This window comes from Macaca thibetana, chromosome 9 (assembly GCF_024542745.1).
Source record: "Macaca thibetana thibetana isolate TM-01 chromosome 9, ASM2454274v1, whole genome shotgun sequence".
Lineage (NCBI taxonomy): Eukaryota > Metazoa > Chordata > Mammalia > Primates > Cercopithecidae > Macaca > Macaca thibetana.
In genome coordinates this window covers 63,668,706-63,685,463 of record NC_065586.1, presented here as the reverse complement: position 1 = coordinate 63,685,463, position 16,758 = coordinate 63,668,706, and positions in this window count along the sequence as shown.

Sequence of the window (16,758 nt, the reverse complement as noted above, 5' to 3'; positions counted from 1 at the left end):
GGGAAGGAGGCAGGATGAGTCTGGCTGGGGCAAGACCTGATGGTGAGGATGCCTGGGAATTGAGAATTCATACCTGATGACCTCAATTTTCTTGGAAAGAGGAGGAGGTAAGTTGTAGTGAGTTGAGAGTGAACAATGATGTCAATTACCATGGTGATTACTTACATATGAAGGAAGGTTCAGAAACAGTCTGTTCTCATAAGCAGGGCAAGCCCTTCCCTTGTGATCTCATGTATACTTTCTATCTCTCAGCAAACTCATTTTTCACAGCCAGTGATGTCTTTAGACAGCACCTGTCTGAGTTATCACAGGTATGGGTTAGCGGAATGGAAATGAATGAGGTGGAGGTATCAGAACTCAGTGGGTGTGAAGAATCATGACATCTTAGCAAGGCAGAGACCTCTGAGTTCTCATGAGATGTTCCATCCAAGGGTCTGTCTCACCATCAATAGTTCATCCATCCTCTGCGTCATCATCCCCCGACAGTGAACTCGCTACTTTTAAGGAAGTCTTTCCATTTCCAAACATTTTCAAATCCTTAAGCTTTTCCTTCAGCAGTGAAGTCTCACTCTCTGATTTCCTAAGGTCCTACAGGGAATCCTAGAGCAAGTCCTACCTGGAAGCCCTTCAGAGATCTTAGTCTCTCCTCTATAATAAATGTTCCATTTTTCCCACCCCCCTTTATCTCACAGGATTTCCTGACCCCTCATCAGAACTGCCTTCTCCCCCAGATTTCCTCCAGGGCAACATTGGTCCCCAAGATTCAGCCATGACCTGGCTTACCTGCCTTCCTCCGAGCTCCCCAAAGTGCTTGCCTGGCAATTCGCAGCCCCCCAATATTCATGTGTAATTGATGGAAACTTATTTGAAATTCTTCCTCTCCCAGGATGGTTTGATCAGACTGATGGTCTTGAAGGTCTTCTCATCATTCTCTGTCCAGACGTCAGGTTCCCTTGGCATCTTTGCTGTCAACTGCCTACTCAAGTGAGGGGTTCATTTCAGACCATGTGCTCAAATACATTTCTGTGCCCAGACCCCTTCCTAAGCGTAAGTCAAATAGGTGATCAAAGACTGTATTTGGGCGTGCAGAAAGAGGCTCCAGATTCTCATTTTGGATCTGTCTGTGACTGGTAGCAGGACTTCACAGGTCCTGTCTGAGTTTCAGGGGAAACTTGACAGAAGTTAGTGTTTGAAAATATTAACCAATGTTTTTCCCCTCTGGCATTTCTCCTTTACACACTTTGCCCCTTTCCTTCTCATCACCACCCAAATTCTGTCCTGTGCTCATTGTCTCAGAGAAGAGGTGTGACCCCAGAAAGCAGAGCAAGGAGTCCCTTGACTTTGAGTTGGAAAGTCTTGGGCCAGTGAGGCAGAAGAAAATCCCCATACCAGCAAAATTTGGAAGAAAACATGAGCAAGGTAATGCTTCCATCTCTCAGATTTGTAAAGGAGCCCCCATCTTGGGGGTGGAGTGGAAAGTTGAGAGATGTCAGGAGCCACAAGAGTATAGATAATGGTGGTTTCCAGAAGAGGGTCCCAGAGAGAACTGGAGGACCTGAGAGGAGACGAGACCTGGGTCCCATTATCCAGAGAGCACAGGGAGGTGGTAAGACCCCAGGCAAGAGAAATAGCTTCATGGACTGTTCCAGCAGCAAAGTCCTAGTCAGCCTGCAGAGCTTTCCCAAACACTAGCATGGACCTGAAGAACAGAATGACCCTATTGCTCATAAGAGCAGTGTGGGACTAGACAAGAAGAGCAAATCAGCAAGGGCCCTGCAAAGGGACAACCTGCAGGGACCAATAAAGAAGGACAGGTACAGTGATGCGCATCACAAAAGACATTGAAGACCCGGTGCCTGGATGCCACTTGAGCCTCCAGAAAGTTAGATGCCACCATGGAAAAGGAGAGAGACTCCATATTGACAGTGATTATGTTTCTACCATGGTGGCAGAATAAGGCCTTGAAATCTAAATTGAGTGGCAAGAATAGAGACAGTCCTGCTTCTTCACTCCTGAGTTAGTGAACTGGAATTCATAACTGCACTATGTTGTTCCCATCATTCCACCCCCCTCACCCTTGCACAATGAGCACCTTGGCTGGCGGGAAAGCAGGTAGAGACCTCACAGAGTTAGAGGGTGTGTGGGTCACAGCCAAAGAATGAGAAGAGAAACAGAAGCCAGGAGTCAGCCTTGGCAGAGTGGGTTGGAGGACAGAGGCTGGTGAGAGCGCCTGGCCTTCCACGTGGTGGAAGTTCTGTTCATACCCTTTCCAAAAACTGAGGGTAAGAGGCTTAGGCTGGGGCCATCTGAGCAGGGAGGAGAGAAAGCTCAGAGGTCAGGGGTGCTGGGATGGAAAGACAGGGGACACATGGGAGTCAAGTCTCTTTATCCTCTGGATAAAGGAATTCACTTTATCCAGGACTTGAAATAAAGAGTTAATTGAAAATTGATTTGGAGACACAAAGTAGATCTTTCTGTATTTCAGTGATCACTGAGTTGAGAGGTTCTGGGAATGTCTGAAGTACCCCGTTTTTCAGTCCCTCAAGCTCCCTTCTCCCTGGCCACGTTGAGATGCCTCACCTCTCAGACTCGTACACGGAGAGTGAACTCTCTGCCCTATCACGCTATGCTGCATATAATCCCCTATCCTTTGCTTCCCACTCCACCCTATTCCAGATCCCTCCTGGCTCCCCAGTACCTTTCACCATCAAATGAATTGTTTTTGCAGAATTGCCCCTGAGCAGCCTTATCCATACCTGGACCTGCTGTAGATGATGAGATTGTGGACTTTGAGTTGATGCTATAATGGGATGAGGCTTTTGAGGAGCTTAGGAAGAGGTGAGTGTATTTTGCACGTAGAAGGGTCTTGCATCATTGCAGCTAGAGGGAGCACTATGGTAGTTAGCCTCCAGTGATCTTCATGTTCTGATATTTATGCCTTTGGTAGTCCTCTCCCACATTAAATCAGGACTGACCTCTGTGACCAATGGAACGCAGCAGAAGTGAGAGTGTGTGGCATCCAAGGGCAGACCATAAAAGGCATTGCAGCTTCCATCTTGGTCTCTTGGATACTTTGCATTGGGGTAGATAGCAGCCATGTCTTGAGGATACTCAAGAAGCCTTGGAGCCCACATGGAGAGGAACTGAGTCCTGCCGTGAAATGCCATTGAGCCAGTCTAAAGGCCCCAGTCAAGCCTTTAGATACGTATAGCCTGGACTGACATCTGACTGCAGCCTCACATGAGACCCAAGCTAGAACTTCAGCCAAGTCACAAATAATTTCTGATGCATAGAAACTGTGAAAGATCATGAATGATTATTTTTTGTTTTAAATCACAAAGTTTTGGGGGATTTGTTATGCAGTATTTGATCACTAATTCATCACCATCCACTATCAGAGCTTCCAATGTTTTTATCCTTCCTAAATAAAGAACAGAGAAGTTGTGTGGTGGTCCCAGGTCACATAGCAGAGCTACCAGCTTCAATACAATATTCAACTTCTATGTTCTTATATAGAGTTCCTATATCCGCTTCACCTCTTTACCTACCTCTCTCCTTTTTAGACCATACCTTCACTTAGCCCATGCTCCTATGTCCCCACCATCATCACCTGTTTTGGAAACAGGTTTATTTCTCCCCTCTTCTCAAATCCTTTGTGCTCAAAACCTAACCACCTACAATGTGGAGATGGCAACAATCACAGCCTGTGTCTAATGTCATCCAACGTGGCCAATTTGTGACAGGTAGACTTAGTAGCTGCAATATTTGCCAGCAGGTTTTCACGTACCAGGCTGGTTCAGAAACCACCATGATGCTTCAAGATACATAATTCTTTTTTTTAATAGACTTTATTTATTTATTTATTTATTTTTTTAATTGTATTGCTATACTTTAAGTTCTAGGGTACATGTGCACAACGTGCAGGCTTGTTACACATATATACATGTGCCATGTTGGTGTACTGCTCCCATTAACTTGTCATTTACATTAGGTATTCCTCCTAATGCTATCCCTCCCCCCTCCCCCCACCCCACGACAGGCCCGGATGTGTGATGTTCCCCACCCTGTGTCCAAGTGTTCTCATTACTCAGTTCCCACCTGTGAGTGAGAATATGCGGTGTTTGGTTTCCTGTCTTTGCAATATTTTGCTCAGAATGATGGTTTCCAGCTTCATCCATGTCCCTACAAAGGACATGAACTCATCCTTTTTTATGGCTGCATAGTGTTCCATGGTATATACGTGCACATTTTCTTAATCCAGTCTATCGCTGATGGACATTTGGGTTGGTTCCAAGTGTTTGCTATTGTGAATAGTGCCGCAATAAACATACATATGCATGTGTCTTTATAGTAGAGGGAATCCTCCCTAACTCATTTTATGAGGCCAGCATCATCCTGATACCAAAGCCTGGCAGAGACACAACAACAAAAAAAGAATTTTAGACCAATATCCCTGATGAACATTGATGCAAAAATCCTCAATAAAATACTGGCAAACCAAATCCAGCGGCATATCAAAAAGCTTATCCACCATGGTCAAGTTGACTTCACCCCTGGGATGCAAGGCTGGTTCAACATATGCAAATCAATAAATGTAATCCATCATATAAACAGAATCAAAGACAAAAACCACATGATTATCTCAATAGATGCAGAAAAGGCCTTTGACAATATTCAACAGCACTTCATGCTAAAAACTCTCAATAAACTAGGTATTGATCTCAAATATAATAAGAGCTATTTATGACAAACCCACAGCCAATATCATACTGAATGGGCAAAACTGGAAGCATTCCCTTTGAAAACTGGCACAAGACAGGGATACCCTCTCTCACCACTCCTATTCAACATAGTGTTGGAAGTTCTGGCCAGGGCAATCAGGCAGGAGAAAGAAATAAAGAGTATTCAATCAGGAAAAGAGGAAGTCAAATTGTCCTTGTTTGCAGATGACATGTTATATATTTAGTAAACCCTGTCGTCTCAGCCAAAAATCTCCTTAAGCTGATAGGCAACTTCAGCAAAGTCTCAGGATACAAAATCAATGTGCAAAAATCACAAGCATTCCTATACACCAATAACAGACAAACAGAGATCCAAATCATGAGTGAACTCCCATTCACAATTGCTTCAAAGAGAATAAAATACCTAGGAATCCAACTTAGAATGGATGTGAAGGACCTCTTCAAGGAGAACTACAAACCACTGCTCAATGAAATAAAAGAGGACACAAACAAATGGAAGAACATTCCATGCTCATGGATAGCAAGAATCAATATCATTAAAATGGTCATACTGCCCATTTCTAGATTTAATGCCATTCCCATCAAGCTACTAATGACTTTCTTCACCAAATTGGAAAAAAACTACTTTAAAGTTCACATGGAACCAAAAAAAGAGCCCGTATTGCCAAGACAATCCTAAGCCAAAAGAACAAAGCTGGAGGCATCACGCTACCTGACTTCAAACTATACTACAAGGCTACAGTAACCAAAACAGCATGGTACTGGTATCAGAACAGAGATATAGACCAATGGAACAGAACAGAGCCCTCAGAAATAATACCACACATCTACAACCATCTGATCTTTGACAAACCTGACAAAAACAAGAAATGGGGAAAGGATTCCCTATTTAATAAATGGTGCTGGGAAAACTGGCTAGCCATATGTAGAAAGCTGAAACTGGATCCCTTCCTTACATCTTATACAAAAATTAATTTGAGATGGATTAAAGACATAAATTTTAGACTTAAAACCATAAAAACCCCAGAAGAAAACCTAGGCAATACCATTCAGGACATAGGCATGGGCAAGGACTTCATGACTAACTCACCAAAAGCAAAGGTAACAAAAGCCAAAATAGACTAATGGGATCTAATTAAACTAAAGAGCTTCTGCACAGCAAAAGAAACTACCATCAGAGTGAATAAGCAACCTACAGAATGGGAGAAAATTTTTGCAATCTATCCATCTGACAAAGGGATAATATCCAGAATCTACAAAGAACATAAACAAATTTACAAGAAAAAATCAAACAACCCCATCAAAAAATGGGCAAAGGATATGAACAGACACTTCTCAAAAGAAGACATTTATGCAGCCAACAGACACATGAAAAAATGCTCATCATCACTGGCCATCAGAGAAATGCAAATCAAAACCATAATGAGATGCCATCTCACACCAGTTAAAATGATGATCATTAAAAAGTCAGGAAACAACAGGTGCTGGAGAGGATGTGGAGAAATAAGAACACTTTTACACTGTTGGTGGGAGTGTAAACTACTTCAACCATTGTGGAAAACAGTGTGGTGATTCCTCAAGGATCTAGAACTAGAATACCATTTGACCCAGCAATCCCATTACTGGGTATATACCCAGAGGATTATAAATCATGCTACTATAAAGACATGTAATTCTTGGCTTCACTTTGAGCTTGTCAGATTGGCTCAAAGAAAGAAGAGTCCTAACCAAAAACACAAGAACTTAATTAGGAAGAAGGGCCATAATGTGACCCACGAAGGCTCAGTTTCAACCCTTCACCCCCTGAGTATGATGTTTTCACAATCCCCTTTGAGTTTTAGAGGCAGAAACCCAGTGGTGGAAACATGGCCAGAGGAAGACAGAAGAAGGGATAAACACGTGGCCTTGGATCATTCTGTGTCTCAGCTCTCATTGCCCCTCAGCCCAGAAATCTTGCATCCTCTCCCCAGAGTGAAACTCTCACCCTTGAAGGGTAAGCCCCAAGCCACCCCTCACTGTGAATCCTGCCAACCCTACCTCCGCACATACCCCTTTCCCCAAAATTCTGAAAACACAGGGCTCCAACCCCATTTCTCACTTGCCCTTACTTCTCTCCACCTTGTGTAATAGTTCATTTCTTTCACATCCTACCTCCCCCGACTCTGAGCTCCTTGAGAAACAGGAGCTGCATCTAATTCACACCATTGCTCATGGAGGGCCTGATCAAACCTGGGCCTGACTGAAGATGTTCAGAAGTATCTGCTGAATTGGGCACAAGGCTACACAGTGGAACAGTTGACATGTGGTCCCTCGAGTTATGGGATTAATTTGAATTCTGTAGGAAGAACTTCTCTGTTGGGTTAAACTTGGCTGGCTGGGGCAGCCAGCAAATTGGGGCAGGCAGGCAGGCAGAGCAAATAGTATGTGGAATGAAAAATACGTAGCAAAGCCCTTTGGTTTATTTAGCCATTTGAGGAAGGGCCTGAGTGGGAATGTGCAGCAGAGCCATGCCTTCTCCTGGGAAACATTCCCAACAGCCAGGCCCAGTTTCCCCAGGGAGTAACCCATGCATAGCTCCCTGCTGATGCCCTCATAAGGGGGGACCTTGCCTGCCATTCTCTTCTGCCTCCCTTTGGAGCACCCCCTTCTCCAGCATTTCACAGTAATGACCATGTTCCTACCTAGGTGGAAGAGATCACCTGACCATATGACTTTGACCCATTATGGACAACTGGTTTTTTCTTCTTAACAGGCCCCATGTTTCAGCACCCACAAGCAGAAGCATTTGGCAGGGAAACAGCCTTCTTGCTGAAAGCCTGAGCTTGGCACAAAACACATCAGGAGTTTTTAGGTCAGGCAAGGTGGGGGTGGAGGTAAGTCAACTGCCCGCCCTATTGTTAGGACTCTCTGGGTTGCCAGTGACTGAAAACCCAACCCATCAGGCTTGAGCCAAAAGAGAATTCATTGAACCATACTCCCCAAAAGCCCAACATAGCTCTAGCTTCAGGTGCAGCTTGTTCCAGGATTTCAAATTGTCACTAGGGAGCAGTCTTGGTCCATTTCTCAGCCCTACTCTCTTCCAGTTGTCTTCATTTTCAGGCTTCAAGTTGGGGTAAGATGGCTGTCAGCAGCTCCAGGCAATACCTCCCAAGGTCAAATTCAGCAAGCCGGGCTGAAGTCCTAGGTGGTACAGGCATATAGTTCCAGATACTTGAGAGAGTTATGTGGGAGAATCACTTGAACCTAGGAGTTTGTCAAACCTGGGCAACAAAGTGAGACCCCATCTCTAAAAACAAAATAAAACAAAAAATCCAATTCAGCAACTAGTTTGGGGCAGGCTTTCTATTACTTGCAACCCAAAGCATTCTAACTGATTCACTCAGTATACTAGTGAGCTGCTTCCAAGTCTAGGCAGCCCGTGAAAATAGCTGTATAAAGAGATGCCTGCCCCAGGTGTGACCGATAGAAGGTGGAGGGCTACCCCCCACAGAGTTCCTGGGAGGAGCCAGAGGTGTGGAGAGGCAGACTTTCCTTTTGAGATCCAGTGCTCCTGAGCATTTGAGAAGATGCTCAACATACAGCACTCTTTTAAGGTCCTGTGGCAAGAGGGTTAGACTTCCTCAGGTGGGCAGCTGTGTGCCTGCATCCCCAGGTGCCCTGTGGATCAAGTGTCTGGGCTCTGATGGGGAAAGTGGGAAAGGGAAGAGCTTAGATGCAGCTGGTGAAATGCCTCGTTTCTAAGCTTCCTGGTTTCTGTGGCCACCTATGTGATGGCAAGTAGTCAGGTGTGTGCACGTGGGTCTGAGAGCCCAGGCAGGGACAGGCTCCTTTTTGTCAAGAGTCAGCTTCTGCTCCTGCTGCCTCCTGCAGGGCCAGCTTGAATCTCAGTATAGTGGGTGCTGGAATGTACCACCCAGAGTCCCTCTGGGGTAGGGTGACAGCTGCTGATGGCTCATACATAGTTTAAGGTATCAGCTGCACACAAGACCACGCTCCCCCCTGGGGTAGCCTGCACCTTAGGACTCGTGCTGAGGTGTAGATACAGACAGCCAGTATTTACACAGAGAGCCAGAGTTGGGCTCAATCCAGGCCAACTCTGAAGGGCATCCCAGCTACGAGCTCCCCTCAGGGTTGGCTGAGACCTCTCTTGCTACCGCACTACAATTAACCTTCATCCTCTGTCCAGGCCTTCCCATGTTCCCCAGTATATCCCCTGCATGCAAATCTCTGTCCCAGAGTCCACCTCCTCAAGAGCCCAAGCCATGGCACCAGGTGAGGCAGGCGGTGTGTGTGAAGCCTGATATGAGAGACTGGATCCCAATCACTTCTTTTCCTGCACTGATGGGAATAGTACTAAAGAAGCAGTTGAGAAGCATAGACCCTCTTGTTTATGTTTTTGGGGATTTGTTTTGTTTTGTTTTTTGTTTTTGAGACGGAGTCTCACTCTGTTGCCCAGGCTGGAGTGCAATGGCATGACCTGGGCTCACTGCAACCTCAGCCTCCCTGGTTCAAGCAATTCTCCTGCCTCAGCCTCCTAAGTAGCTGGGACTACAGGTGCCTGCCACCACACCCAGCTAATTTTTGTATTTTTAATAGAGATGGGGTTTCACCATGCTGGCCAGGCTGGTCTCAAACTCCCGACCTCAGACGATCCGCCTGCCTTGTCCTCCCAAAGTGATGGGATTACAGGTGCGAGCCCCCACGCTGGGCTTGTTTATGTTTTTATTAAAATTAAAAGAACTTTCTATTATTAGAGAAACAATGTATGCTTACTGAAAAAAAAAAAAAACTGAAAAATTCCAAAAAGCCAAGTAAATTAATCATGTAATTAAAAGACCCACATCCTTCCATGAAACACAATGATGACTTTGTGCATTTGAATTTGAAACTATGTATGGAGTCCTTCCTACATTCTAGGCCATTTAGGCTCCCAACAACCCACGAGGTAGACCTCATTATTCCCATTTTGCCAATGAGACTTGAGACACTCAGAACCGTGGAGTTACAAGAGGGCAAACAGCAAGCGGACAGAGCTTCCGACTGCAAGTTCAGAGCTTTCCCCATCGCACCCCAGACCACCAAGTTGATGTCAGTGTTTCTGAGCGTGTTCTTCAATGGGGAAGAGGGTGGCAGATATGGAAGAAAGTTCCTAGGCCAAAAAATGGGACCCTCCCTCTCGTCCCGGTTCTGCCATTTACTTGCTGGTTGATCTTAGACAGGTATTTTCTCCTGAATGGGGTGTCTGTGTAGGGAAGGCTGTGGAGTCTATGCGCAATGTGTTGGGCACTACGGAAATGGATAGGGTTAGCAAGTGCAGTGGCTCTGGTTGCCTGAAGAGGGCACCACTGAAAAGAAAAAGCCCTAAAATGGGGGGGGGGTTGGGACACCCCTCCTCCAACAGAAGATAATATGCCTATAGTGGATCCCCCATGGGCCTCCCAGTGGCACTGGGGAAGGGGGCTCCAGGGGCTGCAGGAGCCTCCAACAAAGCCAGAACCGTGACAGGGTGGAGCCCCAGACCTGGAACCTGGTGCGTCTGTGTAAAAGGCTTAATTTATCTTTTGTAATTCTCTTTGGCCAAGGGAGACGACAGGGGAATGTTTTACTTTCTTTTTTTTTTTTTAAAGAAAACTTTCCATTGTGGAAATGGCATGTGTTTATTTTTATCCAGCCACAGGGATATATAACTTCTAGGGGAGGGAGACAGCTCAAGGGCCAAGACTGACCCTCCTGCTGTGAAAGTTGGGTCTGGGTTTCTTTTGCCATTTGATGCTTCCCTCCTAGGCCTCTTTCCTTTAAGCAGAACAGAAATCTTGCTCGTGGATGTGAAGGAGAATGATCAAGAGGAGAGGTGAATTCCAGATAATTAAAATATTACTACAATAATGGTGACTGACATTTATCAGGCACTTACCCTGCACCAGGCACTGGGCTAGGAGCTTTGCAAATTGAATATTGTGCGAAGTATTCATAATAGCCCAAGGAAATAGCTTTCATTGTCTCTATTTTACAGGTGAGAAAATCCAGTCTCAGAGAAGTAGTTACCAGTCCAGGCTGGTAAAGCAAGAATTACGCACAGGCTTGACTGACTGCAAAGTCATAACTATAATCTTCTATTGTGGCAGAATCTTGGACCTCTGTGGTCACTACTGTCAGCACGAGCCCACTGTGTGGGAGGACAGACCGAACCCCAAGGAAGAGGCGGGGGCCTTTCTTCTCTCCACACAGGAGATGCTAGGACCAGTCCGCCCCCTAGCTTCTTTGGTGGGATGCACAGAAGTTTACTTCCTCTGTCTTGGCCGCAGGCCTTCCTATGGAAAATGCTCTCTTGGGTAGCAGGGGATAAAAGGAACCTACTGAGCAAGGGGTTGGATCAAAAGCCTTGCTGTGAAGGTGGGGGAGGCAGTTTCCCCTAACTGTGGTGACTTGGAGGTGGGATCCAGGGCCCAGGCCACTTTGCTTCCCACCCTCCCTTCCTAACAGTGTAACCTTGGGTGAGTTACATAACCTCTGTGTATCTGGGTTTTCTCATCTGTTAAATGGAGAAATAGAAATACCTACTCTTGTGGAGATTTCATCTTGCTAGATGATGTGTATAATAAAGCACTTAGAACAGTCCATAGTAATGCTTAACAAAATTTAGTTATTATTATTCTCCAAAAGTGACTCATTTTCACCAAGTAGACCATGGTGAACAAATGTTCACAGATATACACAGCTGATGTATAAATGGTCAGACATAAGACACAGTGCTTTTTTATGATCGTTCTTCTACTGACCAAAAATGCAGCCCCTACCCCCAAGTTCATCTTGCTTGTTGTTTTAACCTGGCTACTCCTCTTGACTAGAGGCACTTGGAATTCTCAAAAGAACCTGATGGGGTTAGGGACCCCAAGTCTCTCTGTTACAGAAGGTTTCAGTATAATTCTGAAGCTCTGTGGGATACCACCTGTGGTCCTTCTACCCCTCCAGGTCCAGGTTTAGCTAGGAGTTACCCGGCTTAAAAAAGAATGGCACCTGCCATTTTGGAAGACTTTGTTCTCTCTGTCTGCACCCCCAACACCCTGCCCTTTCTAGATGGTCCTTTCTTGGGTCGTTTGAGCCTATGTTTCTAGGCTGGCAAAGCCTTGGCATCTTCATGATCCTCACTACCACTCACACCACCAATGTGACATCATCACCAACGTCATCCATCAATGCCACCATCTAATCTAAACCATGATTACCATCACTTCTTTTAGCAGCAACACCATCCCATCCCACAACCACCTCCATCACTGATATTGTCTTCACCATTTTCATCTTCCTTTCAGCCATTGTCACTGTCAGGATCTCTCTCACATGATCATCTTTGCACTTTCAAGATCACCTATGCTCAGGGCCAGACAGAACCCTTTGGTAGTAAGTGACAGAAATTCAAGTTGACTGACTTAAGAAAAGAGATGGAAAGGATTGTGGTTCACATATCTAAACTAGAAAGGGTGAGACTGTCCGAGGGATGACTGGGACTCAACACCAACAGAAAGCTTTCATTTTCTCCATCTCTCATCTACACTTCTCTCCAGAGTCCATTTTATTCTCTTCTGCAGACAAACTCCTGTCTATGTGAGCTTCATGGATTTATACGCAGCTGCATAGTGACTCAAAAGCAAATGAATTTGTATCTCCCAAGCTCTGATTGAAAAATCCTAATGGAAGTCCCTGATTGGTTTCACTTAGTCATCCTTTGGGCCAATCATAGTGGCTAGAAATGTGTGGTTCTGTGATTGACCCTGCTTGGTCGTGTGCCTAGTAAAAACATGGCAACTGGGGGAAGCTTGGTGAACAGGTGAGTACTCTACTTTATGTTAACATACATCCCATTCACCACCATCACCAGCACCACCAGCACCACCGCCATCACCACCATCACCACCCTCACTGCCACGGCCATCACCACCATCACCATTATCACCACTACCACCATCACCACCGCCACCACCACCACCACCACCACCGCCACCACCGCCACCACCACCACCACCACCATTATCTCCACTATTGCCATCACTGCTACCACCACCATCACCACTACCACCATTACCGTCATCATCACTATCACCACCACCACTACTGTCACCACCATCTCCACCACCATCACCACCACTATCACCATCACCACCACCATTATCTCCACTACTGCCATCACCACCACCATTACCACTACTATCATTACTATCATCACTATCACCACCACCACCACCATCATCACTAGCATCACCGCCACCACCACCCACCATCACTGCCACTGCCATCACCATCACCACCACCTGCCATTGCCACCACCCGCCATCGCCACCACCCGCCATCACCACCACCACTGCATCACCACCACCACCACCACCACCATTATCACCACTAGTGCCATCACCACCACCACCACTATCACCACCACCATCACCACCACTATCACCACCACCACCGCCACGATCGCCACCATCATCACTCTTTTTCTGGGAACTATAATGTGCCCAGCCTTGAGCTTCACATGTGAACTACATCAAATTTGAGTTTGATGAAATCTCCAACCCTGCAGGAATTTGCTGTCTCTGGAAACAATAAAGTTGACTGGTTCAAGGAGCTAGACTTCTAGTCCTTGGCCACAGGATGGGAGCAAAGAGGGAAGCTGTAGGGACAGCATCTGACACCTCTTCAGCACTGGCCCTAAGCCCTGAACAGACCCAGAGTCCTTGGAAGCTTACAAGGCTGTGCTGTGATGGCCAGGCCACTTGGCAAATAGCTGCCTGTGCCCAGCCAGGAGCTGGAGTCATTCCTTCATACTCACAAAGTTCCCACCCCAGCCGACTGCCCTGTGCTCTACCAGAGCCCTCAGCACATCTTCCCTGTTTCCTCAGGGGCTGGGACTTGCTTTTGGCTCTATGCCCCCTACTCCTGCTCCACCTCTGAGCAAACATCTGTTTCCAGACGTTGTCCTAGAGCCTAATAAAGTCTCGGAAAGGCCCAAGTTAATATATCCACAGACCTGCCTGTCAGCGGCTAGCTAATGTCAGGAACGGAGCACTCGAGGAAAGCAAGACCCTTCATTTCCTGATGAGGGTGGAGTGTACAGGAAAGATAAACAGGGCTTCCCTCCCCATTTCAGAAATGACCTTAACAAAGCAACAGTTTTTAAGAAAAAGAGAAAAGAGAAAAATGGCCTTTGTAATGAGGTTTACAGGAACAAATGTTTCAGGTGGTTCTGCCTTCACAGCTACTGCTGGGGAAAGAGCACAACCAAGCAGCTCTTTCAACTCAAGAGCTCAGTCATGAGTGCAAAGCCTCCTGTGGATTCATTGGCCATTGGCCACAGTCCAGACACTGGGCTGAGCCCGAACCTGGGGGCTATGAGTTACCTGGCAGGGAAAAGACCTGCCCTGAGTGGCAGGTCTGGCAGGGTGACCTTGGACCACATTCTGCCTCTCTGTATTCAGTTTCTGCAGATGCCACATACTAGTGGAGCCTTGGAGGATTGACAAGGGTCCTTCTGGGCAAGGGGTGGGGGTACCCCACACTTCAAACCAGAAGAGTAGCCCCTAAGATGAGATCTGACTACTGAGTTCCGTGGTCAAGACCAAGAGTTCCACAGTGGTGGGGGTGGGCAGAGGGTTGAGGGACAAGAAAGAGAGCAGAGACACAATGCTATAACTTGCATACCTCACCACCACCACTACTGTCACCACCATCTCCACCACCATTACCACTACTATCATTACTATCATCACTATCACCACCACCACCACCATCATCACTACCATCACCGCCACCACCACCCGCCATCACTGTCACTGCCATCACCATCACCACCACCCAAATAATCCTCTAGACAGATAGGAGGTAAGCGAGGATCTGGATCAGTAAACTAATTGGGCTCTTCATTATCCGTCGGTCGTCAACCAGAAACATCTGTCTCTTAAACCACAGTTGCCCACCGTTCCGACAGCTCTTCCTGCCTGTCAAGGAGAGCTCAAGTCCTGGGTTCCTTCTCTGAGCACGTAATTGGGGCGCCCTTCCACTAACTCTGAGGCCAGATTTTGAGCCCTTGTTTCCATGGACTGACAGCCCTGAGGGTCTGTGTTTTACTCTCACTCCTTAACTGATTGTTCTTTCTCCAAAAAGCTGCAAATGGGGCCCTAATGGCTGCATTTTCTTGTGGTTTCTGATGCCTGGTTGCAGCACCACCATCACCATCATCTCTTCTGTATTCTGCACTTGGTTAGGGTCTTGCACACATGATCTCATTTGAGTCTTCCAGCATTCCCCTAAGTAAGAATTCATCTTCCCCTGCCTGGGCAGAAGGCTGACTTCCAGAGAGGTTAAGACATTTACCAAAAGGCACGCAATTTGTAGATAAAGAAGCAAAGCTTCTGGTGCTTTGTTTCAGCTCAACCTGAGTTAGCAAAATGGTTTCATCTCAAGTACTAATCTCAATAGATTGATAATAGCTTTCTGCTTTGAGGAGCATAATGGAGTGTGTGTGTGTGTGTGTGTGTGTGTGTGTGTGTGTGTATGGTGGGAGTGGTGTTCTGTAGTTGATTAGTGATGTCTGCCAGTGGTGTGGGAATGGAAGTATTGGCATGTATGTGAAACACAACTAGACCATACCACTTAAGAAGAGTGGAAGGGCAGGTGTTTGGGACTATTGGGGTTCAGGAGGTCACATGATACATCCCAGGCAAAGATGGACCACATAACCTTGGAACTTCTGCTCTATTCTCCCAGTCCCTTTCTCTGTCTGGATGCTGCCATGCTCCAAGGACCAGCTCAGAATTCACCTCTTCCAGGAAGCCTTCCTGAACCTTCACTCCAAATCTAAGTCTCCACCCACTTCCCTTCTCTGAGTCCCAAGGCACTAATCATCTGCCTGCTTGCTTGGCCTTCAGCTTACGCTGCCTGGCACTGCAGTTCTTTCTTCTGCACACATAAGTCCCCACAGATGCCCCTCAGGACTGTGAGTTCTGTGAGTAACTAACTCTGGGTTTTGCTCCCACTGGGAGGCTCAATAATAAATGCAGACTAATTTATATAAGTGACCTAGACCGTGCAAATGGGCAAGCAGTAACCTTCCTCTGCACTGCCAGAACACAGGGCTTGAGAGGAGGCAAGAACCCCTGTTTGGTTTTTATTGTACATGCCCAGTCTCTACAGTCATTATAATGGCAAGTTTGGCTCCCATAAACCTAGTCCTGACTCAGCACTTTGCATCCACTATTGCATCCAATCCTCACAATGACTCTAGGAGATAGGAATTCTTCTTCTTATAGTTCATACTTTAAAAAACAGATGCATAGAGGCCACATAATTTGCAAGGTCACATAGGTAGTACACAGTGGAGCCAGAACCTGAAACTACCTGAAATAGCCTTCAAGTGAATAGAAAATTAGTTTCAGAGTCATGTACACCTGACCTTGGAATAAGGCCAGGTAGGTGCCAGGTAGGAGACTTCTGCTGAATTATTTTCAAACCATCTAGGTCCAGAGGGATATGGGCTGCTTAGTACCTCCAGCTGCTCCTGGAAGAAGTCAACAAAAGACAGTGGGTCTGGGCAGCATCTGGGCACTAGGGTTGACAGCTGGGCATGGGCTTTGCTAACCACAACATTCCCCAAATCCTACTTTTCAGAGTCAAATAATCCTCTAGACAGATCCAGTAGCCCACCCCACCAGGCATTCATTCTTGCTCAGGTAAACACTTACATCTGTGGACCTTACATCCTGGTATTCATGACATTGATTAGTTTCTTCCCACATGACTCTGGGCTTGGCCAGGTGACTTGTTCTGGCCAATGAGACATTAGCAATTGTCACACAAGCAGAGGCATGATAAGCAGTCCTGGAACTCTCCTCATGAAAGCCAGCCCTCATGCTGGTTCAGGATAGACTATAGCCATACTGCCTAGAGCAGAACCTTTTAGCTGAGCCCGGTTAATACACATAATCATAAGAAATAATAAATCATTGTTTAAGCCACTAAGTTTTGG